This window comes from Plecotus auritus, assembly GCF_963455305.1.
Source record: "Plecotus auritus genome assembly, chromosome: 13".
Lineage (NCBI taxonomy): Eukaryota > Metazoa > Chordata > Mammalia > Chiroptera > Vespertilionidae > Plecotus > Plecotus auritus.
In genome coordinates this window covers 16,490,038-16,515,106 of record NC_137779.1, presented here as the reverse complement: position 1 = coordinate 16,515,106, position 25,069 = coordinate 16,490,038, and the positions used below count along the sequence as shown (strand labels likewise).

Sequence of the window (25,069 nt, the reverse complement as noted above, 5' to 3'; positions counted from 1 at the left end):
GTCCTTAATGCCCTTCAATGACTCCTCATTGCCTGGCAGAGGTGGTCAGCTGGCAGCCCGCAGGTGAACTCTGCCCTGTCCGGTGTTTTTGTAAATTCTGCCACCATCTAAAAAGTGGGAAATCTCATTTAAAAATCCAGATTTCTAACTTTTCTTAAAGACCTGGATGACCTGATGAGGCCAATCCTGCATTTCCATGTGGCAATCATTGATCTTGAGTACCAGCTGCCCCTTAATCAGGCCCAGGCCCTCCTGTGTGACCTACAGAGAGAAGCAAAGCGTCACCCGGAGTCTCTCCTGTCACAGGGCCAGACACCTGGAGGCTGACGCAAGCTGCCTGCTGAGGAGTTTCAGGTTCAAGGTGATAGTATGGGTGGGTCAGGCAGGGTAGCTCACTCGGTTCCCAGCTGGAGGCTGAAGGAGGGGATCTGGAGAAAGGCCATCGCCACCAGGCAGGCCCACCCGTGTCCTTCCCTCTCCCCCGGGCAACTCCTCCACTCCTGGCAGAGAGAGCAGGCCAGGGCCTCAGGGATGATCTCCAGGAATGCCCAGGGCTACAGGGCAGGGCTACAAAGAGGCCACACCCCCTTTCTTCCTGAGGCCCCACCCCTAAGTCCAGCCTCTTCCCACCCCCAACTCAGTGGTATTGCACCCCCTCCGGTTATTTCCATCCCACTATTCCTATCAAAGCCCTAACAGCACATATTTTGTTAATTGTACAAACCTAATGGGGGAATGCATTGGCAAAAAAGGGTAATGGCCATCAGACCAGCAATAAAACAAAATTAATGGCCCATAGGAAGAAATCATGTCCACTTAATCCCAGCTCTGAAACTCTAATAGAATAATGGAATACCAACGGAGGGTTTTTCTCTCCATGTAGATTGCTTACACCATGTTAATCACTTGCAAAGCAGGCCACATACCACTCGGGCTCACATGACCCTCCAGGGAAAGTAGCAGACCAGAAACATTTAGTGCAAGGCTCATTACTGACATGCACCACCGCTGCAACACCTCCCGCGCCCGCCCTCCCCCAAGTGACTCTGCGACAGCCAGTGTGAGGTGTCACAGAGCCATGGGTGGTGGGCTGGAAAGCAAGACACATAATACCTAATAATAGCAAACATTTGTTGAGTGCTTACTATGTGCCAGGCACTGGGCTAGCTGAACACCTTCTATGTACTGCAGTAACGTATCCCATTTTCATCCTCTATAGCTGCACAGTCCAGTAAGGTACACACTAGCCACAAGTGGCTTTCTAAGTTCAAATCCTTATTAAAGTTGAATAAAACTTAAAATTCAGCCTTTACTCTCACCAGTCACATTTCAAGTGCTGGACAGCCCCATGTGGCTGGTGGCTGTCGCTCTGGGGGCTCAGATAGAGACCACTTCCTCCACTGGGGAAAGCTGTATTGGACAGCACGGCTCTGGTGCATCGGGCCATTTTATTCTGCTCACTTAACAGACCCGGGGATCAAGGTGCAGAAGGCGAAGGAAGCTGCCCAAGGCCACAAAGCTGGTACACGGCTGAGCTGAGTCTAACCTGGGTCTGACTCAGTCTGGCTCCAGAATCCCACCTTTCACACGATTTCCTTGCAGAACCAACAGTTGAGGCAGCAGAGAGGCCTTTTTAGGGAAGATGGCTGAGGGTTTCATGTTCTCTGCAGTGCCCCTCCCCCAAAGCAGACAGATCCCAGTGCTCCACCTGCGAGCCAGCTCTGGAGGTATCTCAACCCAGGAAGGTCAGCTAATCTAGCTAACCCAGCCTCCTTCCATTTGTGAATGAAAAAACCAATAACCCGAATGGTTGAGTGGTCTGCCCAAGGACCATCAGAGTTAGGGCCATAACCCAGTACCCTGACAGCCAGTCGTCAATGGCCGAGGGAGAGGTCAGAGCAATGCCCAGGGCCCACGTGTGGCCACAGGGTGAGAGAGGAAAGAGGAGTCCCTCAACCTTTCTGTAGGGTCCCAGCTAGGTCAGAAGAGGCTGGGATGAGCCCAAAGGCACTGGGCTTTGAGGAGACATGAAAATGTCAATGGAGCCCTAGCCAGTTTGGCTCAGTGGATAGAGCATCAGCCTGCAGACCGGGTTCAATTCCGGTCAAGGGTATATATCTTGGTTGCAGGCTCCTCCCCGGCTCAGGCCCTGGTTAGGACTTGTGTAGGAAGCAACCAATCGATGTGTTTCTCTCAATCGATGCTTCTCTATATCTTTCCCTTTCTCTTCCCCTCTCCCTAAAAAAATCAAAGGAAAAATATCCTCAGGTGAGAATTAACAATAACAAAAAAGCATGACTGGGTTGCTACTATGTTTTGAGAAAGATAGTATAATAGTGTCTATGACAATTAAAAATACACATACTTTGCGCAGCCCCCATTTGAGAATGTATCCAATAGAGGAGAGCAGCAATGCATAAGGACAAAGGGGCAGCATCTTCAGCAGGAAGATGTGCAAAAACGCCTGGATGTCCCACCAAGTGGGGAATGGCCAAGTACCTTGGGGTATGACTATGCTGTAAGAACAAATTGGATCTGTTTCTTTCGCAACGCAAGCTGGCCATAATGCTCAAAGTAAGAAAAGTAAGGAGCAGAGTGGCATGTGCAGTGGAATTCCATTTGGTGAAAACAGAGAAGACTCAAGAATGAGTTCACCATTTGCCTGTGTTTGTGTGAGCACAGAGGCAGTGGAAGGAACAGCCTGAGTGTTCACAGTGAGCCGATGGGAGAACGGGGACAAGGGATGAAAGCTCTCCATCTTTAGCATATCTTTGCCTTGTTTCTGGTTGCAGTGAGCCACTTTTGCAGTTTTTGAAAAGAAACTGAATAAAGAAAATAAAAATAATTGATAAGAGAAAGACAAAGAGGTTGGACTTGAGAGGCAGCCAGACCTGACTTCAAATCCACCTTGCGTCCTAGCTGTGTGGCCTTGGACAAGCTACTGAATCTCTCTGCGTCTTGGTTTCCTCCCCCTGAAAACTGGTGATAATAATATCACAGCATGATGTTGTGGGGGAACTGCTGAGAAAATGGATTTAAAGCTCCTCAGTGACATGGGCCTTTTTATCAATGTTGAGGGAATAACCTGCCAAGGACACAAAGGTACTTCCTAGGTCAACTCTGGGCATCCTCACACATTGTTATGCACCCCACAAGGCCCCTATATTTTGCCTTACATTATAATTTTAGTGTGTCTATCTTCCTACCAGACTGTAAGCTTCTTGCAGGTAGACACAGTACCTTGCTTAATCATTCATTCATCCATCCATTCGTTCATCCATTTACTCCATGTAGCATTAAGTTAATAATAACTTAATAATGTCTTGGGCATATGCAACAGGCACTGTGCCTGGCATCAGAGATATAATAACTAAGAAAACACAACAGTCCCTGCTTTTATGGAGCTCACATTCTAATGGAGAAAGCAATCTATAAACATATATATCTGATTTATATATCACATTATAAATATTATAATGGAGGTATCTCAACCCAGGAAGGTCAAATGGGATACGTTACTGCAGTACATAGAAGGTATTCAGCTAGCCCAGTGTCTGGCACATAGTAAGCACTCAATTATATGAAACCCTCAGCCATCTTCCCTAAAAAGGCCTCCCTGCTGCCTCAACTGGCACATAGTAAGCACTGCAGAGAGAAGACAGCTGAGTCCCCAAAGCTCCTTTTTCTCTGACAAAGCGCCCTTTGTGGCATGTGCCACAGACCCAGTGAGATCAGTAGTTGCTCAAAAGATGTCAGTTTAAGAATAAAATAAAAATAGACTTGAGCAAGGGCAGAGAATAATGACACCTTAAAACCATCCCTCCACTTCTGCATATATACTCAAAAGAATTAAAAGCAAGATTTGAAGAGATCATTTGCAAACCCATGTTCACAACAAAAGCCAACCCAAGTGTCCATCCATGATGAAAGCATAGGCGAGAATGTGATGTGTACATACGATGGAATATCATTTAGTCTTAAAAAGGAAGGAAGTTCTGACACAAGCCACAACAAGGATGAGGCTAGAGGACATTCTCCTAAATGAAATAATCTAGTCACCACAGGCCAAATACTCTATGATTTCACACACAGATTTATAGAGACAGAAAGTAGAATGGTGGTTGCCAGGTGCTGGAGGAGGGGAGATGGGGAGTTATGACTTAATAGATACAGAGTTTCAGTTTTCCAAGAACTCTATAGGTGGATGGTGTTGATGGGAGCACAATAATATGCATGTACTTAATGCCACTGAATTGTACATTTAAAAATAGTTAAGATGGTAAATTTTATATGTATTTTACCACCATATATATATATATATATATATATACACACACACACACATATATATATATATAGAGAGAGAGAGAGGCAAAAGTAGGTTTATAGTTGTGAATATACAAAAATACAGTTTATTGTTATGTTATTATTTATTAATATTGTATTATTTATTCATATTACAACTGTAAACCTATTTTTGCCCGTGTGTGTGTGTGTGTGTGTGTGTGTGTGTGTGTATTCTTTTACTACCTTCACCCAGTTTATATATATTTAAAGAAAAAAGAGCCTGGGTATTAAAGAGCAGAAAAATAAGCAGCCGAAAGCCCAGGAGAGGATATGGGCCCAGGCAGACAGAGACAGCAGGGACCCCCATTCTCGAAAGCCACAGTGGGAGAATGCAGAGGGGTGGGCTGCCAGGAGCAAAGGGGCTGGGCTCCTGGGCCAGTCCGCTCACAGGGGAGGCAGCTTTCCTGTGGGAACATCTGGCCCAAGGTGATTTCAAAAGGTGATGCTGGGAAATGAGACAAGATTTAGGGCAGAAAAGAAAAGGAAAAACAATTTTTTTAACTGGTGGGAGGAGAGAGGTGACTGTCTAGTAGAGCTGGGTCCTCTCTAGTCTGAAACGAAAGGCATGGAGACACAGCAATGAGTGATGAGCTGGGTCCTACGGGGAGAGACTGGGAGGCTCCTGTGCTGAGCGCAGTAAGCGGGGGTGGGGAAGGGCTTTAGACCAGAACTAGGAGCAGTTCTGGTCTTTATTGTCCTTGACCTTACGCCTGCCCCCCTAACTCTCTGGGCCTCCATTTCTCCATCTATTGAGCTGAGTGGCTGAGTTAAGGCAAGAGGAATCTTAAGGTTTTAGGGGTCCACAAACCCCTTGAGATTTTATCCAGAACAGCATCGGTGTGTGTACTTTTCTGTAGATTTACAAACTTTACCACGACTTCAAGGCTGTCAAATCCTCCGAGAAGTTAAGAATCAGCGCAGAAGATACTCACTAAGCTCGCATTCAGCTTGAAAGTTCCAAGATGCCAAGGAATCTTGGACTAGATGCCAATAAATATTTGGGCCTCAAATAAATCAAGATGTTTATCCTGCCTTGTCTGCAACATAGACATACTTTTAAAATGAAGTAAAATAATGATGTACTTTGAAAAGTTACAAGTATTTCTCTCATGCAAGGAGGTATGACTGGTTTCCCAGAAAGCAGGCGCAGGTCTGCACGGGGCAGAGAAGTGGGCGGAGACCCCACGCCACCGCTCCCCTGAACAGGGTGTAGCGCAGGGTGTGATGGCCACAGGCCACCTTAGTAGAAAGGAAGGCCCTCTCACTGGGCCTTGAATGGGGTCTGGGACAGAAAGAAGAGTAAATGCAGCCTCCCAGGAGGGCAGAGCAAATATATTGCTTTGTGCCAAAGAGTTCTCATCTTGCATCTGGCTTTACTGGGTAAGAAATTTTCAAATGTTTGACTCAGAAAAGTGACAGAAGCGGGGATATGTCAAGGGGAAATAGCTTAGGCAGGGGATAGTATATGGCCACCAGAGCAGAGGACCCAGACCGAAACCCTGCGTAATGGCCAAGCCGGGCGACCAGCGCAGAGGCCGCAGCCATGATGGGCAGTGCCCACCCACAAGAGCCGGCCCAAGGGCGATGGGGGAGCTAGTGGGTCAGAACCAGGTCGGGTGGACCTGTATGGAACCTTAGAGATCATCTATTTTGACCTCCTCCTTTCACATTTGCAGAAACAGGTTGCGAGGGGTGGAGACATGTCCAGGGAAGTCCAGGGTAGGAAGCCAGGCCAGCGGGGCCTTTGTGCTTTACCAGAAGTGTTCTGAGTGTAGACCCTTTACGGGACTGGAGAATCCAGCTCCCTGCCCTCAAGCCGCCTAGGAGAGACAGGCCAGTGGATTGAGGGGTTATGTGTCACAAAGGTATGTAGGGATCACAAAGGAGAGCCTCCCACTTCAGGCAGGCACATCCAGACAGAGGTGAGACCGTGCAAATATTCACTCTGACATCCAGGCCAAGTCAACAGCCACCCACATGGCCGAGAAGGGTGCCCACCATGGTGGCTGTAGGAAGAAGCCTCCAGGGAGCGAGCCCCCTCCCCAGCAGGCCGGCTCCAGGCCCGTTGAGCAGCCTGGGCCTCCTCCGATTAGCACTTCCATTCATTATTCCTAACTTGCCCCTGGGGGCTGGTCCTGAATATTGTTTCATAAATAACTTCACAGGGCTCCGGGCTCCCGCTTGTTGGCGGAGGGCAGGCAGGTGTGTGCAGCACGGCTGAGCGTGGGGACTCCGCTGGGCCATGGCTGGGATGCTGGCTCTCCGAGGAGGGTGGCTTAGTAGAGAAGGCCGCCTCCTGTCCCACCTGCATCCAGATCACAGTGGGATGCTGAAAGAGCATTTGTTTCCAATTGTTCTCAGCCACTAATTTGGCTCCAGGGTGTAACACCAATCTGAGAACAAACCGAGTAGGAAAACTGCCTCTCGTGAAGGAGGCCCAGTTTCACCATAAACAGGGGAGGGCGGAAGGTTCCTGAGTTCGCAGCAGTGCACAGCCTCCGGATCAGGGCTGACCCTTCCTCCCTCTCCAGCCCATCACCCGGAATCACCTGGCTGCACTGCCATCTGCCGTACCTGCTCACTGCTCCTCGAGGTGCCTCCAGCAGAGGACAGATTACCCTGATGGTAGGTAGATAAAACGGGATCCCTTGCTAGCTGTAACTACCCAGAACAGTCTCTCTCCTGAGCAGCTGACTGTCTCCACCTGGCACCTGCCGGCAGCAGAGCTGGTGGTGCCACAGGCTGGCACAGGTGACTGTCCCTGGGCGTGGGGACGCTGAAAGCCCTCTTGGGCAGGGCTGGCCCGGAGGCCCCTCTGTTGGCTGCAGTGAGGTCTTCCCTCCTGGGAGACACAAAAGCAGCTCAGTCTGGGAGTGAAGAGCAAGCTCCCTCCAGGGCAAAGGGGTGGCAGAGCTGGCAAGGAGGGCTGCCTGAGGCTTTCCCAACACTGAGAGCAAATCCTCTCTGCAGAGGCCCCTCCTGGTGAAACTGCCTTCTGTGACTCCCAGTGACCCAATCAGAAACTTTCCCTACTGATGCTCTTGAAAGGGAATTAATAGATAAAATGCCTTTACCAACCCACCCCCTCACTCCCACCTCAAAGGAGACAGGCCATCTTTCTGTGACCTAAATGCCTTCCTCACCCGCATGTGATTTCGTTATGCAGTAACCCCATAAATCCAACCTCATATAAACATACTGAAACAATTTTTTAAATCTCTAAGCAGTCAAAGTACAAGTCACAAAATCTTTGACCTCAAGCTTCTGAGCCTTCTCCTAGGGCAGTGGTCGGCAAACTCATTAGTCAACAGAGCCAAATATCAACAGTACAACGATTGAAATTTCTTTTGAGAGCCAAATTTTTTAAACTTAAACTTCTTCTAATGCCACTTCTTCAAAATAGACTCGCCCAGGCCGTGGTATTTTGTGGAAGAGCCACACTCAAGGGGCCAAAGAGCCGCATGTGGCTCGAGAGCCGCGGTTTGCTGACCACTGTCCTAGGGAAACTCCCCTGCTCCTACTTACAGCTTCTTCGCTCTGATTTTGCACACCTTTCTAACAGGTTCAGTGTCTGGTATCTTGGGCCTCTGTAATAGCCCATCGATGACATCACAGCTTGGAGCCCATGGTCTCTGAAATGCTCCCAGCTCCCAGCCAACAGGACCCCGAGATGAGGAGGCTCAGGCGTCCCCAGAAGGCACACTGAGGTTGAGGAGGGTAGGCCAAGGAGAAAATATCACGGAAGGTTCTGGACTATTCTCTTAGGAAGGCAGGAAGCATGTCCACTATTTCAGTACCCGTGGAGGACCCTTGAGCTGTCTGGAAAAATACCAAGTGCAGCCCCTTCTCAATGCTTCCAGGCTGCCGGGTTCTTCCTGTCACTATTCTTGAGCTTGTTCAGAAGCTGCCTGTGTTCCTTCCAGTTTGGCTCATTCATTCGCTCACCAGGCACTGACTCCTATGCAGGCCGGGGTAGTATGATGATGCATACAGCAAGATGAAGGCAATACATGCACACACATACAGCACATACAAAGACATGTGTAAACATGTGTGCACATGCACACACAACACACATATCTGCGTGCGCACAAGCCAGGAGCACCTATCACTTTAGGTACTCAGTAGGTGCGTGTTGTACAGGTGTTAGAAAAGCACCTGAAGAAGGAGGGGCAAGCCAATCAGTTTGTCCTTTGACCCAGTCCCTGGCTACTCAGATGAGAATCTTTGTGGGGAGGGGCTGTAATAATTCAGGAGTCAACTAAAATGTTATCTTACCAAAACGTTAAACTCTCCATCAAGACAAACAAAAGGACGACACAGCATCAGGCCCAGGAAATGTGGAAACGATTCTTCACTTCATCGTAGAGAAAGAGGTCGCCCCTCTGTGGATGAGGCTTCCCATCGATGACATCACAGCTTGGAGCCCAGGGTGTCTGAAATGCTCCCAGCTCCCCACCAACAGGACCCGGTTTTATTTAAGGGCAGGCCCACTCTGCCAGCCTGACCTATTTTTACCAAATCTTTGGAAGGAAGGGTTTTGGTCAACTGTTCCTCTCCAGCCTCCAGCCAATCATCCCAAAACACGAGCGTTTTCCTCACAGCCCCTTTAGGTCTCTGCCCAGGTGCCCAATCCAAGGAGACAGCCAGTGGCTCTTGTGCCCTCCCCAGCCCCTGGGACAGCAGGCCTGGCACAGTCATCGTTTTGGGGACAGGGGGTCTTTAAGAGACTCATAGGGATGGTGGGAGAGGGGTTGGGATTCTGGCAATGTGTCCTAAAGAATTCAGGTTAATAATTTATGTGTGCATTAAAAAATCTTCTGAAACAAATGGCATACAAATTGTGTGACATTTGAAGGAAATTCGCCAATGTTGCTCAGTAAAGCGTAATAAAGAGATGCAGCCCATAATAATAAGTTACTTAAACTCGGGGCACTAAATGATTTATTAATTGTCTTCTAATCCTTTCCAGCTACAATTGAAACCGAGAGTGTGGCCCTGTTTCACACACCAATTCATAAAGCTTCCAACTCCGACAAGCACAGCTGCTGTTAGCCTCAAGTCCAAGTCCATTTTTTTCCTGGCCCTATCTCTGCCGATGCGCCAGGAGCAGGGCCCAGAGCTGGGTGGACTGCTATTGCCGGAAAAAGGTACATGTACCACAAACACGTCCCATTCCACTGCATCTCTCACATGAGTGTCACATAAAACACATTCATTTTGCCTAGAGGGCCTCTCCTCTGGGTTCCCCGCCCCATCTACTCTCCTACAGCCATCAGTGCCATGGTGCCCCTGGGCAGACATTAGTCCTGGGAAGATACAGGTACAGGGCTCACGGCCCCAGAGTCCTCTCTGGCAGCAGATGGTGAGCCAGAGAGAATTAGAACAGAGATAAGAAATGGAAGACAAGGACCCACCCTTTCTCTGGGACACGCTGACCCAGTGGCGACTGTGGGGTTTCTGCGGCTGTGTCCACTTGCTGGGCCTCCTCCCTGTCCCTAGAGCTCCAGACATCTGTTACTCTGCTCCCTGGGAGACCCCACGCTCAGGCTGTTGCCAGAGCCACCAGCAGACCCAGCTCTGTCTCAGGATTCACACCCCAGGGACTATGCTCACAGGTCTGATGGAGTGGCGGGGGGGGGGGGGGGGGGGGGGGCCTGTCACCAGCAAACTGTAAGTCCGGGGACTGATAGAGAAATAGAACAAGGTAGGGTCCCAGGACTGAGTGACTGGGGAAGTGCAGAGACCAGGTTCTCAAGGTGAAGTGATGCTCCAGGCCTCCTTCTTCCCCCAACATGCCTCTCCCGTGTTCCATGTCAAGACCATGCCCTTTGAGCAGTTATCCACGTCTGCCAACCACCTTTGATTCTGCCTCTGCCCTTTTTCTCTCTCCCTCACCCAACCAGGGGGCGTTCACTTCTAGATCACTACTTAAATCCACTCCTTTCCTACTCCACAATTCACAGCCCAGGGGAAAGTCAGCAGGTCTTCCCAGAGGTTTCATGGGATTTGCTCAGTGTTTCTGGTTTGGTTTTGAAAAAGGTAACATGTAACACGGTTCAAAATCAAACGGTGTATAAAAGTATGCACTGAAATGTCTCCCTCTCTTTCCTGTCTCCCCCTTGTCCAAGCAAACACAAATGCAGAGTCTTGTTTTCTATCTTCTATGCACACTTTTCTGAACCTTCGTGATTTTTTTTTCCTTTGACACTCCAAATACATTTTTTAGAGATCTTTCCATAACAGTACAAAGAGAAGTTGCACATTCCTCTTTTTAAATGCATAGTATTCCACTGTCAGGACATTTGGGTCATTTCCAATTGCTTGCTATTACAAACAGTGTTGCAAATAATAAACTTAGCATATATATAATTTCACTTATGTGCAAGTATATCTTAAGATCAATTCCCTATTTTGAAACTGCTGAGTCAAATGGCAAATTATTTATAATTTTGATATTACCAAATTGCCCCTGTCAATACAGTGTGTCACAAACTTCTTGAATGTTGCCCATTTAATACATGAATGATTAATGCTATCTCAGGATAGTTTTCATTTCTCTTATTATGTGTAAGACTGAACATCCTTTTACATGTTGAGCCGTTTGTATTTCCTATGAATAATCTGTTCAGATTCCTTGCCCATTTTTTCTATTGGGTTGTATTTTGTTGTTGATTCTTAGGAACTCTTTGTATGTTCGGGAAAATAGCCCTGCGATGTGAGTTGCAATTTTTTTTCCAGTTTCTCACTTATCTCTTGACTTTACTTAAAATGTTTTACAGGTGCTTTTAAAATTTTTTATATGAATTACAACAGGCCATTTGTCACAGCCTCCATTACCCCCCCCACCCGACCCCCACCGCCCCCCAGTTTTACAGCTGACTCACTTTACTGTTTCTAATTTTAAACCTGAACATGGTGCGATGCCCACCACTGTATGACCCAGAGGAAAGCTAGCCTGCAAGCAGAGCCGATCTCCGGGGGATGACAGACAAAGAACCGGGGGCTTGTGGATGTCATTGAGCCACTGAATTTATCCAGCCCAGAGCAGTCCTGGTTTGAATGTCATAATGTATAGGAAAATATATTCCTTACTGTTTAATACACTTTGGGTTGGATTTGCTGCTACTTTCAGCTTCTAACTGGCACATGCCTTAAATGTTCTTCAAGCCCAAACCTGTCCCATGTGCACTCTGCATGTGGTCAGCAGGGGAAGACTCCTATCAACTTGCTCCTTGACGACAGCCCCAGCAGTAGCAGCTCTGTTACTAGCCCACGACTGAGCCGAGGGGCTAGCAGAGGGAAGAGGGCGGGAGGAGCTGCCCCCTCTGATCAGTCAGGCTGCTCTGGGCAGAACTTCCCAATCCAGCCCATCATGGCCTCTCTGGTCAACAGAGAACTCTGGGAGGCCATTCTAACCATGTCTCTCACAGTTTATAGACGGCAGAGCACGATGGGAGACACACCTACCCAGCCACAATGACAGCAGTAGCCCTGGCCTCCAGCTGGAGAAGAAGAGGGGATGGAGACTGCAGGAGGGGTGGCACCCTGGGTTCCCAGCCACCTCTCTGCCCCTCAGCCCCACCAGCACTGCCTCTGAGCTTCTTTCTCCTTCTCCCTCTTCTCTCACCTCATGCTGTCTATGGTCAGAGCCAGTGGCCCACCATCACCCAGTTTATCAGGAGCAGAGGGATTCGAACCCACAGCTCTGCCCCTCACTGCCTACCCCCTGGCTCCTGCCGCCACCAGACGCAGCACCATAGAGGGTTTCCCTGGAGCAGGGCAGAAGAAGACGTGATGGGGTCTGAACCCAATACAAATTTTTTTTTTTTTAAATATATTTTATTGATTTTTTTACAGAGAGGAAGGGAGAGGGATAGAGAGTTAGAAACATCGATGGGAGAGAAACATCGATCAGCTGCCTCTTGCACACCTCCCACTGGGGATGTGCCCGCAACCAAGGTATGTGCCCTTGACCGGAATCGAACCTGGGACCCTTGAGTCCACAGGCCAACGCTCTATCCACTGAGCCAAACCGGTTAGGGCCCAATACAAATTCTTACCCTTTCCCTATACACCAGGGAGGAAAAATGCATCCCTGTACTCACTTAACACAAAAGCATCTCAGCAGCTGGCAAAAGCCTCGTTCTCTACATTCCAAAACCTGTGAGGACCTGGGGTCCATACGTCAATCTAGAAAGAGGCAACACAGTTGACAAACTTAATTCAGTAGCAAAGACTAACTGGAAAGGCCCTTCTTAACCATTTTTCAGCTTCTTTGGAAAGCAAGATGCAGACACTAAACAGCTGAGCCGGGTGTGTGACTGCCCCAGCCAGGGAGAGACCAAGAGTGGTCTAACCTTCATAGGCCGGTCCAAGCCCCTTTCACCTCTACCCTTGGGCTTTCATGAATTACCAGGGAGTGGAAAATAGAGTTTACATCCTGGCTCAGACCCCGCTTCCCTGGCTGAGAGCCCCGGGCAAGTTCTGTCCATTTATAAGCAATGCCTGGAAGTGGCAGGTCTGCTAGTCTCGGAGCTGTATCACACTCGCTGTCTGCCAAGGCCCTGACTCACGGTCCAGAGCTCTCCCACGGCTCCCAGCTTTTCTTTCCATCCAGCCTTGATTAGAAAACCAATTACTACTGCACTAATCCCACAGCCCGTCCTCCTGGTGGGGAAAACAGTCCCTTACTAGCAAGCTGATACTTGGACCATCTGAGAGCCTCCCAACCACTCCGGAAGGCGCGGCCTTCCCCTTCCAGGACGCGCAACACTGCCAAACAAGAGCAGACAGCTTCCAACCCAAGTCTGTTTTCATGGAGATTCTAGTTTCCTTGCTGAGGCTCTACCACCACAGATTTCTCTTGGTTGGAGCTGGTTCAAAAGTCACCAGGTACACAGCCACGCACCCTTGGAGCCCTGGGGAGCTCACAGCTTCATCTCTCCTCCTAGGCCCAGGAATGCCTGCTCACCCACACTTACACACACACACATTCCCACTCTCCCACCTCCCCGCTCTCCTGCTCAAAAGACCCTTTGAGCCACTCTGGAGAGAGAGGGGGCTCTGGAACTGGACAGAAGCTTAAGTGGGACTGAGCCTTCAACATCAAGGTGGAGAGAGGAGAGATGGGGAGAGAGGGACAGAGAGAGAGCTGGGGAGGGGCGCTGTGCACATGTGTCTCTGAGTGATAGCAAAGGGATGAGGACCCCTCACTGCACCTGTACCCGCAGGCAGAGGCTGTCTGCAGTTAACTGGGGGCTTGGACATCAGGGTGCAGATCTCCCAAGCTGACCCCAAGGCATGATTCAACTTGCACAGAGGCAGGGCCAGCCCAGGCAAAACTCAGAAGGGGACTAAATCTGCTTAGATGGACAACCCTTTCAGGATCAGCTGCCCTCCCAGGCACACAATGTAGAGATTTCACTCGCGCTCTCTTAGCCAGGAAGAAGGGGCTGACACATTAATCTGTGCTTCATAAGCACCCGCCCGGTGTGCGCATTAGAGAGAGAGGGAGAGGTGGGGAGTGAGGAGACTCAGAGGGGTAAATGCTTAGCTCTGGGGGTAAACTGCTAAAGGTAGAATAACAGCTGAAGGGGGGTAGGATCTGGAGGTGGCAGTGAGTCGAGGCCAATGATGGAGGCCCAGCTGACCTCAAGGCAGCCCAGGAGGTGAGTGCTGACATATCACATCACAGGCAGGGACATCAGGGTCAGGCAGAACTGGGTTGGATCCTCGGCCCCATCACTTGCTGACTTTGTGATCTGAGGAACTCACTTATCTCCTTGGGTCTCACTTCCACCAGCTGCTCAGCTGAGGCCAAAACATCTCAAGGTTGGTATGAGGGATAGACAATGGCAGGAGTTCAGTCCCTCCTTCCACTGGGAGGACTGAGGCCAGGTTAGCACAACCAGTATTTCTCCTCAGGCTTCCACATGAATGAGCGGGGTCTTTCCCTCTGTGTTCACCGTCTCACCCATGTCCCACAATGCATGTTGCCAGACAGTAGAATTTTAAATGTTTACATTTTTTAAGTTTCTACTTTAACGTTTGTCATGAGGAGATAATAAACACAATTACAAAGCATTTTTCAAAACTGGAGTCTCCTTTGTTCTTCAAATGGTCTTATTCCCATTTAACAAATGGGAAATGGAGAGCCAGTGATCTGAAGGGACTTTTGCAAAGCCACCCAGTAGGTAAGCAGCAAAGCAGGCATGACTAAGGAAATCCACCTGGGAAGGGCCAGAGGAGGGACCTGGGTTCATACACAGAGGGAGGCCCCAGAAGGGATAACTTTTGGAAGACGAGGGATTCTAATAAACCCTCAGAGCCTGAATTTGAAAGACCGGAAGCTGACTGCCACTCACAGGGACATCTGTGAAGCAAGGAGGGTAGAAAGAGGACGTCACAATTTCTGCAGCAGACCAAGAGTTCAGGGAAAACAGACATACTTCATCTATGACATGAAGACCTGTGGAAAGGGGCCCTGGGCCAGACTGGGGTTCGAGACACTGAACATGCAGTAGAAACGTAATCTACTTAAGTCTACCTTCTAGGTTGACTCAGACCAGGTCAAAGTGAGCTCTGAGGCTAGACCTTAATTAGGCACCTACCTAGAGTATGTGCCCAAGATCTCCATCACACAGCAGCAAACAGGGATGGGGAGGAACTAGGGAAGGCCGCTGGTCCTGCCCTAACTATAGAACAAGCCAAGAGGACCGTCAGCTGGCTGCTGGCTCCATGGATCATGTTTCCTTTGCACACACACCTCCCATGTGACTGGGGTATACAAAGATGGCTGGGACATGCCTCTCCCATGCCCTATTCAGTGGGGTTTCCTGACAACGCTGAGCTTGGACAGGTCCTATAAGAACATGCTCTTATCCTCCTGACCAGGGTTGACCAGCCAGGGCCAAGCCTGGTAAAGTCACCCCTGGACTGGAAGGATGACTCCTGGAGCACTCCTCATCCGGGGACCCCAGGATCTCAAATCCCTAACTGCCAGCTCCAGAAAGAGCACTCTCCATCTGCCCCCTCGGCACACAGACTGGCTCCCCGTTTCTGGGCTGATGTGCTGCTTAACCAGCTGCAAGCAGCTCTTTCAAAGGGAAGATGAGGAATGCCTCCCGGGTCCAGGGAAGCCACTAATCTATATTGTGAAGCAATTTCAGAGTCTCCTTTTGCTTTCAAATGTACTTAATCAACATGAAAAGGATTGTGAGGGCTGGAGCTCCTACAGGTAGAACTAAGGGAGAAGAATAATGTTCATAAATCATTTACCATGCAATCCAAACAGGGCTGTATTTTTTTTTTTCTTAAAGGAAAAGGCAATGCCAAAGAAAAAGAGCTATAAGGGAAACTGAACACACTGTGACTTGTCCCCAAATGTAGAGTGTCCCCAAGTGGAGCAAGGCAGCCTTTTTATATTATTCTCATATGCAATCTGACTCTCAACACTAATTTTCCAGCCTGGGTTCCTCCCTCGTCCTGAAAGCTCAGACCAGCAATGCAGTCAGCTCCGTGGAAGGACAGCTGATGAAAACAGCTGCACTCCCACCTACTGTGCAGCCACACCGGACTCACTGTCTCCTCCGCAGCTGACTCCACCCTGGGGCAGCTGGGCTGAGCTGGGAGCTCCAGGAGGAGGAGATGGCAGGCCACAAGTTCCCAGCTGCATTCTTTCAGGCCTCAGCTCAAATGTCACCCCTCCGAGAGGCCTTCCCTAGCCACCCCAGTAGAATGATGCCCATGGCCCCTCCACTCTCTACCCTGCAACCTGCTTTGTTTTCCCTTCAGAATGATTACTACTTCTTCACATCATACTACCTGGGTGTTGTCATGTGTCTCCCCTACCATGATGTAAGCTTCATGGAGGCAGGAAGTCTATGCACTTTGTTGACAATTGATCCCCAGCATCTAGAACAGTACCTCGCATGTGGTTGGTACGCATAGTTGGATGGATGGATGGGTGGGTGGATGGAGAGATGGGTGGACAAATAAATGAAAAGGTCCCTTCCCCTCATCCAGGGGCCACTGCAGATGAGACAGCTTGTTTAATCCCAAGTAGGAAGATGGCAAACAAGAGCTGCAAGTCTGTTGCTGATTTTTGATTCCGCCATTTTGACTCAGAGTGAATTATTCCTACTCCTCAGCCTCACATCCTCCATCTGCCCAATGGGTATCACTCTCATGCAAGTAAGGAGAGGGAGGAGACAGGGAGATGTACCATCTCCTACAGGTACCAGGGCCATTCTATGCACCTGACTGACAAATGTCGTCTCGTTCATCCTTGTGGCCTGTGAGATTGGTGTTATCAACCTTATCCCAGATAATGAAACTGAGGCTCAGAAATATAAAGTCACTCACCCAAACTTACACATGCAGGGAGTGACAAAGGGGGTTTCAACCCGGGCATCTACATTACACGGTGGTGTTGCGCTTTAGAATTCATCCTTTTACCTACAAGATGGTGCATCATCCCAGAGGAAAAGCAGGCTGTGCGGGTAGAATCTAAAGATCTAACCTCTGAACATTTTCAGAAGTGGAAGTGAGGCACGTGACCACCTTGTCCCAGCTTCCCTGAGACTTCCAGGTTTTCCCACTGGAGGTCCTGTGTCCCAGGAAACCCCTCAGTCTCAGGACTGGACAGTCGATCACCCTCAGGGGGAGGCAACCACAGCGAGAGACATGAACACCCAGACCCTGAGCTAAAGAGCACGGGTGTCCTGGGAAGGAACCCATCCCCACGTGCCCCACCAGCTGTGTCCATGACGGTGGCTGTGACCCCCAACGCAGTGCCTATGCCTGATTTGCGACACGCAGGTTAAGAGGCCACACTGGCGTCGGGGAGAGGCAGGAAGCTGTGAGGCGCTGTGACCTCCTTCGCCCCAGATGCAGACTTTGGTCTCAGAACAAGAACAGCGTGGGCTCCATCCTTCAAGGACTGCAGCCACCAGGACTAGATGACCTCCGGAAAGTGAGGAGGGCAGATTCCTGGAGTTCCAGTCAGTGAGGTTGGACCGATGGAGGCATGGAATTCAGGATTGCCAATAAGTTCCAAGAAGTACCATCAGGCCCACGGGATGGACCCTCCCGGATTCCCGGATCAAAGGCATGGCCTCAGGAGGAGAGGTCACCACTATAAGGGGTCTCTGTTCTCCGGCCAGGCTCTGGCAGAACCTCTATCGCACATCTTCATTCTCCTGCATCCAGAGGGAAGACCATCCATGGACTACCCCCAGTCCCCACCACCACCGCTACCACCTTGCTTCACCTCCAGTTATGGCCACACTCCCCTGAAGCAACTTGGTTCTTATGGGGGCTGATCGGGTCTCCTGGGGCCAGAGCTGGATCAAGAGAACTGCCCAGAACACTGACAGAGACAAGTAGAGGTGAGGGTGGGTGAAGAAGGCACAGGGCTGGGGTGTGAGGGTACAAAGGACACGCTCCCCACCTTCAAGATTTCTATGCTCAGGGCCTCAGGAGAGAGTTCTTTGCCCCTTCTTTCACTCGCAATAAAGGTGGCTCTGACCTCACCTTGTAGCCAAACTCTGGGGCTGCAGCCTGCTTGTCCTCTCCAGCCCAGCCCCGGTCATTCCTGCACTGTGGGTGTGTGGCTTCGTAAATGTCTTTTGAGTTTTCAGTGTCAGCTGGCTGTGTCCCCTCTACAGGCTGTATCTCTAGCCTCCCTCTCCTGCCCTCCCACCTCAAAAGCAGAGTCCCTCCCTCCCCCCCAGCTGATGCCACCTGGGCTCTGACCCTCCATGCCCATGTGCCCATCAGTTATGAGTATGTATTCATGTATCTTCAGCCTCCCCTAGGCTCAGGCTACCCACCGTGACCTGCAAACATACAACGTCTCCCCAGACCCCTAGGCATGAGAGTGCAGGGAGAGTACTGGCCCGAAGGTGGGCATCCATCAGTACATGGATTGGCCCTGCATCCTTCAGAGACTCACTGGTTAACAGCCTCCATCTGACTTCCTTAAATATTGTGAAGATTAGGTAAGATAATGGACTTGAAGTATTTTATAAATTATAATATGAATATAAAGAATTACTTCATCTTGAAATTATTTTCTTAACCCTCTAAAATTATATCCTTCCTATCTTTCTCTTTAGTGATTTGTGCTCATAACTGCCTTGTCCTCACTTCCCTTTCTCTCCCATCCCCTAACCTGGCTGCTGACCCCACAACTCCCATGATGCTGCTCTTGAGCTGGCTGAGTGCTCCAGGGTGTCTCTCTCTGTTGGTGATGATGCCAGTTCTTCCCAGGTTAGCACCTTCAGTCACCATACAAAAGGTTACCGGTGCCACACTTGATAACATCAGCCATTTTGCCAGTCTCCAAGTAAACTTGAATGGTGTCCGGGTAGCTGATGGTGCGAAAATCATGGGTCATCCAATCAAGGATTCCTCTTGTGCCCACAAAGATCCTCCTCACTTTGCACAACCTGTACTTGGCCTCCCCAGGCATGATCCGATGAACAGCAAAGCAGCCCTTGGTGTCATAGATCAGACGGAAATTCTCCCTGGTCTTGTCAATGCTGATTACATCCATAAAGCCAGCAGGGTGGGTTACCTCGGTTTGGACCTTGTCATCAATCTTAATAAACCACTGCGTGCTGATCTTTCCTTCATCTCCTGTTAGGGTATAATTAAGTCTGTTCCATAGGAAAATGATGAGAGGGAGGCATTCTCTCAGCTTGTGGGGATCGGTAGATGGCCGAGAAGCAAATACACCATCAGTTTATCCAGCACCCAATGCTCTGGAGCCCCTACACACCTTAGATGCTTCTTGGGACCACGAGCCACAGCTGTGCTAGGTGTGGAGCGAGCTTGTCTTCACTGTTTCCGTTACAGCACCACGTTCTGATCGTCCATCCACGTTGGAGAAATCTTGGAATTCTGTTCATTTCTCCCAACCTCCTCCCTGCCAACTTTCACTTCACCCCCCTCACTAACCCAGGCCAACACATTCTTATAGGGCACAGTTTCAGTCCTAATGGGTCCAACTCCCATGTACATCTCCCCATTCACTTTCCCCTCTCCCCACAAACACACTTGTTACTTCCTTTATTACTTTTTGTTCTTGGACCACCTCCTAACTCACAGCTCTCTGCACTGTTCCACCTACACATTAGTGTCAGCAAGACCTTTCTATAAGGGAAAGTGTTCTCTTGCTCTTTATGTCCAAAGCCTGCACTGGTTCCTGGGGCCTCTCGAACAAAGTGTGGATTTCTAAGCCTGGTACGGAAGCCTTCGCACCATGGCTCCAACCTAACTTTCAGTCCCAATTTACAATCACCCTCTGTGCCAGTCCTACACTCCACATAAATTCGAGTATTTCTCCTTCCCTGACTATGCCCAATACTTGGGTGACTTGGCGCCTTTGCCTGTCCCATTTATCTGTCGGAATGCCTGTCTTCCACCTCTGCCTATTCAAACCCTAGTCCTCCTTCAAGCCCAGTCACATGCCCTCTTCTCCATGGAGCTTTCCTTTCCCTTACCCTCTCTAAATTCTCCAACCTGACCCTTCCACTCTATCCACAGCTTGCCGCCTCCGTTCAGCCCTCAGCACGGCTTGCCTAGAGGACTGCACTAGGTTTCTAACTGGCTTCCCTGCATCTGGTCTTACCCATGGTAGTCCAGCCTTCACAACACATCCAACATGACCTTCCTAAAGCTCAAATCTGTCCAAGGCACTTGCCAGCCTAAAATCCCTTACTACTGACAATGCTAAAATTTATTGAGCACTCTCTGTGCTCTAGAATTGCTCTTTAACTCAGAATATGCTGATTAACTCAGTGCTCACAACAGTTCACTGAGGTCCTATGTTTAATCCCTTTTTATGGATTAGGAAGTTGAGGCCCCAAGGGACTATCATTCACCCAAGGGCACATAGGTAAATGCAAGAGCAGGCCACCTGGCTCCAGAGCCTATTCTCAGCCACATTTTCATTCTGTCTCTTCAGGGGCTCCCCCTTGGCCGTATGAAAACATGCTCCTTTGAGGGCACACGAGGCTCTCCCTAACCTGGCTGTGCCTGCTTCTCCATTCACCTCTGGCTATTCTGCAGACCACGCCTTACACTCCAAAATCCTCTACTGCTTCTATGCACATGCGCAGCATGCTGGACCTTGCACACCTGCCTCTGTGCAGGAGCACCACTTTGCTTAAGTCTTTCATGCCCACATTGGGCCACATTTTGGACCACTTTCTACTCAAGCCAGCTTAGATGTCACAAGCAACAATTGCTTCCAATCTCCCAACAGCCATCAGCCTGAGCTGAGTGTCCCTCTGTGGTGCTCCCACAGGCCCCCAGCCTTGAAGTTTTCTTTGTGAGTTTCCCCCTATATTGTAGACTCCTCAAGTGCAGGGTTATGTCTCCTTTGCCTCTGTATCTGCAGAAAACCTACAGTGCCTGGAACACAGGAGGTGGCCCGTAGTGTTTGCTCCACCTTCTTAGCTTCCTCCATCACACCCACCAAGGCCCTGCCCCAGTCGCTCCCGATCAGCCCAGTGCACAGCATTTCTTTCCTCCTGGAGCTCCCTCAGCACACAGCATCTGTGCCACTCATTCAGTAATTAATTAATTCTGTGACATCCTGTGACATCGTCTGCATTGTAATCTTCATGATTATTTAACTCTTGTATTGTTACTTTTCACAAATCACCTCTCCCATTAGAGGGGATAGATTTCTTTAAGATGGAAGTTAGGAGCTAGGTTTCACTTGCATTTTTGTCTTCCAAAATGCCTTGTACATCCTAAGTGCCTGATAAATGTATGGGGATTTAGTTTAATGCAATCTGCGGAAGCTAAGGTCAGGCTGTAGAGCATGAGTTGGGGCAGGGTATGCAATGAGAGAAGAGGGTTAGACCTTGGCTTTGAAGGAGGGGCTGCTCAGAACAACAAAATAGTTGGGGCTCAAAGGACAAAACCCAGTCTCTGCTCATCCTCCCCTCAACAAGAATCACCTGCTGGCTATGCAAAAAAAATTTTTTTTAGATGCAATCAAATGTAGAATTAAAATTCTTGATTCACAAACAGGAGTCACAAAGTAGAAGAGCCCAAAACATCACTCTGCCCTCAGTCAGGAAGCTGCCACGTGGCCTGCTGGGCATGGAAGCCCGTGGCATCAATTCTTCCTCAACTGATCTAACAGCCATTGAGCAGTCAACCATCCTGGGAACTTTCACTGACTAAACTGGGGAATTCCTATGAAAACCAAGATGGGTTAGTCACCTACGACTGGAACAAAGCACCCGCTTCAGCCACAGGCCAGCAACCTTGTACGTTGCAAGCACCACACTGATAAACCACACACCCTTTGCTACTAAGTGTGGCCTCAGACCAGCTGCATCAACACCATCTTGGAGCCAGTCAGTGGGGAACCTGAGTCCCACTCAGACTTACTGGATTAAAATCTGCATTTTAACAAGAGGACCAGGCAACTCACTTACACGTCAACTTCTGAAAAACATGACTTTAGTGGCCCCTCATCCCCTGGACATCCAAGTCCCAGCTACCCTGGCTGCGTCCTGGGGACCAAAACTAGACCCCACTGACTCCACCCACCATCATGCCTCAAACCAGACTTCCTATTGTGGAGGGGAGTCGGTCTGGCTTCCTCCTCGGGCCAGGTGATCATGGAATTCTTTCCAGCTCCACCGTCTCTATGACTACTAGGTGTACCCGTTAATAATGCGATTTTTTTTTCAATAGATGGAGTTACACATATGTTGATATATATGCAATTTGATATGCTATTTTGTTGTATTGACAGCAAGTTTCAAAATTTCATATGTCAAAGTTTCTGAAGGTGTTAACATCATAGATATTTGTATGCTTAAAAATGTTGAATTTTGTGCCAAAAAAAGGAGCAGTTGCGGGAAGTTTTAATTCATTACTTTATTTTGAAGAAAAAGTTATCGTATACTTCGGGAAGCTTAAGGTGAACATGCTCCATCTCAAGATACTTGTGAACACTGGTTTAAATGCTTTAAAAGTGATGATTTCAATGTGAAAGACAAAAAAACGCCCAGGTCAAGCGAAAAAGTTTGAAGACCAACAATTATAAGCATTATTGAATGAAGATGCATGTCAAACTCAAAAACAACTTGCAGAAAGATTAAACATTGCTCAGAAAATAATTTCTGATCATTTACAAGCAATGGGAAACATTTTAAAGGAAGGAAAATAGGTGCCACATCAACTGAACGAAAGACAAATGGAAAACCGAAAAGTCATCAGTAAAATGTTGCTTCAACGGCACAAAAGAAAGTCTTTTTTGCATCGAATTGTGACTGGCGATGAAAAGTGGATTTATTTTGAGAATCCCAAACACACAAAATCATGGGATGATCCAGGTCAACCATCAACATCGACTGCAAGGCCAAATTGCTTCGGAAAGAAGATAATGCTCTGCGTTTGGTGGGATCAGGGAGGTGTGGTGTATTATGAGCTTCTAAAACCAGGTGAGATGGTGTGGAAAAATGGCAGTGGAATAGACAGATGTGTCCCAAGCCTTGTCCCGGAGCAGATAGAAAGAACAGCTGAGGGTCGCACGGGGAGTGTCTGCTGGAGAGTTAAGGGACCGCTATACTCCAGGAGAAGGTGGGGGACTGCTGAATGGGGGTCCCCTGACCGGGCAGCTCTCACTGCTGCTGGGTTCCCTCCCAGAGCCACTGGCTCAGACGCGGAGACCACGCCATCTTGAAGGGGAAAGTGGATGTTATCTGAAGCCTGAAAATCTACAACTGCAGCACCCACCGAACAGCTGCGAACCCCAGAGCACCAATCCCCAACTGGCACAAACGCGCGGATTCAGAGGAGCTCTACACTCCACCACAGAAAGGTCAGATTTCACCTGGGATAAGGTGAGGTCTCTGGTCCCAGCAGGACAGAGAAACACACGCAATGCAGAAGCTGAAGGACCGGGGGAAGTCTGCACCTAGAAAAATCTGTGGCTGTTGGGGCTGGCGTGATCCGTGAATGTGGAAAGGGGTCCTCAGAGCTGCTAACACAGGGAATCTCTAAAAATCAACCCATTTTGATCTGATGCAGAAGGACAGCCTACAAATTTTGGGAGTGTGCCGGCTGCTTGGACACAAGGGGGAAAAGGGGCTTGCGCGCAGACCTGGAGTTCACACACTTGTGCTTTCTCCTCTTTGAATCCTTGCTTCTGATTACTGAGCCCAATACATAGGATCACCCAGTTGGGGACACCCTAGGAGACTGCAGGGGAAAGTTGTTTTTCTGGAACCTGGGGATCAGAGCAGGGAGTGACCGTCAGAGAACCAGCTCTGGGGCAGCCCACTCCCACAAACCGGTATCAAGTGCCACAGGGAAAGCAGGATCTAAGCACAGGCTAGAGAGGACCTATAGACCCGGAGGTCAACCCAGAAACACTGCCACCCACGGGCTGAATCACAAATTGACTCTTCTGTAATCACAAATAAAGGAATACAAGAAAGTAAGACATACCACCTGCTTATCAGGACTGGCTTATAATACTGAGGAGCAGTGGAACACAAGGAACTGCAATACTGAAATGAAAGAGGTGAAATAACAACAGACCGCACCGAAATACAAAGGATTGTTAAAAAATACTATGAACAACTCTACTCCAACAAAATGGACAACCTGGAGGAAATGGACATATTCCTAGAAAAATATAACCTTCCAAAACTCAATCAGGAAGAATCTAAACAGCTCAACATGCCAGTAACTATGGAAGAAATTGAAGCAGTCATCAAAAACCTCCCAGCAAACAAAAGCCCGGGGCCATACAGCTTCACAGGGGAGTTTTACCAAACATTCAAGGAGGAACTAAAACCTATCCTCCTCAGACTATTCCAAAAAATTCAAGAGGAAGGAACACTTCCAAGCTCCTTCTATGAAGCCAGCATCACCCTAATACCAAAACCAGATAAAGACAACACAATGAAAGAGAATTACAGGCCAATATCCCTCATGAACATAGATGCCAAAATCCACAACAAAATTCTAGCAAATCGGTTCCAGCACTACATCAGAAAGATCATACACCATGACCAAGTAGGATTTATCCCAGAAATGCAAGGATGGTACAATATCCACAAATCAATAAACATGATACATCACATAAACAAATTGAGATAAAAATCACATAATCATATCAATTGACACAGAAAAAGCATTTGACAAAACCCAACACCCCTTCTTGATAAAAACTCTCAACAAGGTGGGAATAGAAGGATCATACCTCAACATAATAAAAGCCATATATGAAAAACCCACAGCCTACATCATACTCAATGGACAAAAACTAAAACCATTTCCCCTAAGAACAGGAACAAGACAGGAATGCCCACTCTCACCACTCCTGTTCAACATAGTACTGGAAGTACTAGCCATTGCGATCAGACAAGAAGAAATAAAAGGCATCCAAATTGGAAAAGAAGAAGTAAAACTGTCCTTATTTGCAGATGACATGATATTGTACATAGAAAACCCTAAAAACTCCATCAAAAAATTATTATACTTAATAAATGTATTTGGCAATGTAGCAGGATACAAAATTAATGCCAATAAATCTATGGCATTTCTTTACACCAATAGTGAACTTACAGAAAGAGAGACTAAAAAAGCGATCCCATTTACCATCGCACCAAAAAAATTAAGATACCTAGGAATAAACTTAACTAAGGAGGTAAAAGACCTATATGCAAAAAACTACAGG

The 25,069-nt window shown here is 48.5% G+C and overlaps 1 protein-coding gene and 1 pseudogene across 9 annotated transcripts in view; both read right to left on the bottom strand.

The window, feature by feature from the left end:
* Nucleotides 1-25,069, bottom strand: part of PKNOX2 (PBX/knotted 1 homeobox 2) — a 309,668-nt gene that overhangs the window by 181,926 nt on the left and 102,673 nt on the right. The window lies entirely within an intron of this gene.
* LOC308238213 (small ribosomal subunit protein eS4-like) lies at nt 17,617-20,552 on the bottom strand (annotated as a pseudogene). Its single transcript has 3 exons — nt 20,437-20,552; nt 18,524-19,168; nt 17,617-17,719 (listed from the first exon to the last, which is right to left on the bottom strand). The product of its transcript is annotated as a small ribosomal subunit protein eS4-like (transcript).